Source organism: Ceratina calcarata, unplaced genomic scaffold, assembly GCF_001652005.2.
Source record: "Ceratina calcarata isolate Rehan_Ccalc_2016 unplaced genomic scaffold, ASM165200v1 scaffold53, whole genome shotgun sequence".
Taxonomy (NCBI): Eukaryota; Metazoa; Arthropoda; class Insecta; order Hymenoptera; family Apidae; genus Ceratina; species Ceratina calcarata.
This window is the reverse complement of record NW_017176451.1, coordinates 596,879-599,880: the sequence shown is the minus strand read 5'-3', so window position 1 is coordinate 599,880 and position 3,002 is coordinate 596,879.

The window sequence follows — 3,002 nt, the reverse complement described above, 5'->3', positions numbered from 1 at the left end:
AAATTTTGCAGGTAGCTTTTTAATAGTAATAGGAATCTATAATAACAAATTCAACATGCTAGCATTGTTTAAGTATATAGCCTATACATTCTTAAGTAGACATGCCTACGTATCGAATCTATCCATCGAATTTGATCCCTTGCATGTTTCAAAGGAGATACGCAATCAACTGGTCGATAGGCTGTACGGTGTTTACAATGCTTTTAAGACGCACCTTGTAAGCAAATATGCATCGAAGGCCACTGTAACAGAGGCGCAATGAGTCTATTTTCATTTCGCATGTGCTATGCCATGCGTTCGCGCGTGTCGTGAAACCTAATAATAAAATTAAAGAAACACAATGGAGCCCGTGAATTGGTTCGTAAACATCGACATCCGTCCGATAGGATCGATCGATTAAGTGGGATTGGATGTAAGTACTCGAGAGAAAGAAAGGAAAGACGATTCTCTCTCGTTTTAAAAAAATTCCGAGTGATCGATTTCTAATCTACTCCATAAACGCGTCGAACACAAATGGACCACCTTAACAAAATTAAGTCTTTAAAAGAGCACATACACAGTAAGCGTTACATGCCGCAAGTTGAAGCTTCTAAATTATTGTGAAATCGATATTTGCACCCTCCCAATCGAAACAAGGAAGTCTCTGAAATAGCAGCCAAACAAATACTAATCGCTCGGTAATTTTCACAGAAAACGCATTGTTAACGTAGAACAACTTATCTAACAGACGCATAAGTGACTGTTAATGATAAGACGTATATATAGACGCGATACACGAGGGTCGTAGAACATTTCGCACGCCGTCGTGCCGCAAACAACTGATTTAGACGTTATACGTGAGCATTGTGCGGGATGAAAACGGTCCGCGTGGAAATTAGCATGAGAAAACGTTTCGGAAGCAGGATTGAAATGTATGGGGCAAACGGGCATAAGTCAATGTGACAAGCAGGACTTGGCGGTGTCGAGACGTTGCGCGTCGCCGTCGTGTCACGCTGTGACATCTTCCTGTCGGATTGATACAATCCCAGAGGGATCTATATTTACCCGTATAGTATATGCTCGGACTGAACATTTTACAAATTCAGTAGATAAAAAAACAATTCAACGTATTATTATTCTGTACAATAACGAAGCGCGACGAGGATTTATAGTAGACGAGACATGTATTGTATTCCCGGTAAAACTTTAAATGGAAATGTTTGGATCTCGCGTCGTCGCACGGACCCGGCATGTAATTGATGTCTGTTGTACTCAAATAATATTCTTGTTTTTAGCCTAGATAAAACAAAACTATGGAGATGTGAATACGTTTTAGGATTTTTTTTATTATTAAAGATTGGTTGAAGGATTAGAACGAACCATCAACATCGAATTACTAGATACATTTCAGTGAAATTCTTTTCTATATGATAATTAATTTTTATCTTGAGTTCAGTTATGTGCATCAGTCATTGAATCCGATGGATTACGCTCCCTCAGCTATGTTAAATGGGTAACTTTGATAGATTGATCGTTGACCGATAATGTCGATTGATCGATAAATTTGTTAGATTTGATTGTAGGTAGACTGCTTGGCCACTGCCGCAACTAACCACCTCTTGTTGATTCGTTACAATTTATATCAACTGCTAAATGAATTGCGATTCTTAATATAAATTTCAAACAAGTATTTAATTAGCTTTTTATTAACCATGAACGCTTTTACATGTATCCTCAATAATTCTACAAAAAATTGTTCAATTCAATGTTGATTAATATTCATGCAATAATAAATTACAATAAACAGGTTGAAAAACATTCTCTTTAACGAAGTATTAAAGATTTTATATTAGAAATGCACTAGTTTAGAATTTATCAATTTTGTCTTGAATGCCCATTTTATCGATCGATCACGGTGGTCAAAAACTAGTAGGAATATAGTGATTAAAAGTCGACGATTTCGTGTGCGAGAGAAAGAAATCGCGGTCGGACAATACACGATGTGTAAGCGACCCATCTAACGCGAACGTATCGCGCGCTATGTCAGTAACGGCAGAATACATCGTATGAAACGTGAGATGCTCGTTAGTCTCGTTCCAGGTGGCTCGTTATCACTGGTAGCAGTGTGTCAAGTATCACATAAGTTAGCCTCAACGCGTGACACTCGTGTAATGCCTAGTAAAGGGAGAATTATGAAAGAGCCTCGTCATTCAGTAAAAAAACGGGGCGGGAAGTGCAGCAAGGAAGATTCATCTGATCTGGAAGATCTATTGATACGACCCACCCCTGCGTTATTCTCAAATTCTGAAAACAAAGCGCGATGCAACCTGGGGTGAACGGTGGATCTCGTCTGTCACGTGCGCATCCAGTTTACGATCGATCGCGTTAAACAGACGTTATGAAACAGATAATGTGATAATGCTTTAATATTGACCATGTTAATAATTGCGATTAGTTCTTTTCAGACTCGAATGTCAATGCTGATTGTGAGTGTCACTGTACATGTATAAACAGATAAGTCGATTGAATCTTACTTCTCAAAGTAAACATTTGTTTTAATAATCTCTAGAAGTCCAATAACTTTCGCCTTCATCATGAAGAATTAAATTCTTGGTATGAAGATATCTTAATGTGTTTAAAAATTCATAAAAGGAATTGTACATAGATGAAATTCGACTCTATGTCTTGCGCTAGTAATATTAGTTCAATCATTTAACGCGAATATTTGCAACCTAGGCAAAATACGATGGTCGTTTCAGCAGTTAAGAGCACCGCTGGGACCGGTCAAAAATATCAACTTTCTTTTTTGGCCTAAAATGTTTTTTATACTATTAAACATAATATGCGAGTATTCGGAGCTCTATATCGCACGTGAAAATAGAAATTGTTGGAAAAACCGCGTCTTCCCTCAACGATGTCCATTAGGGTCAAGTGAACCTCGTATAATCAAAGTTGATCGATAAAAGTTGGGATTGGTTCAATGTCGACGGCAAGATATAAGTTAATTCGGGGCATGTATGTAG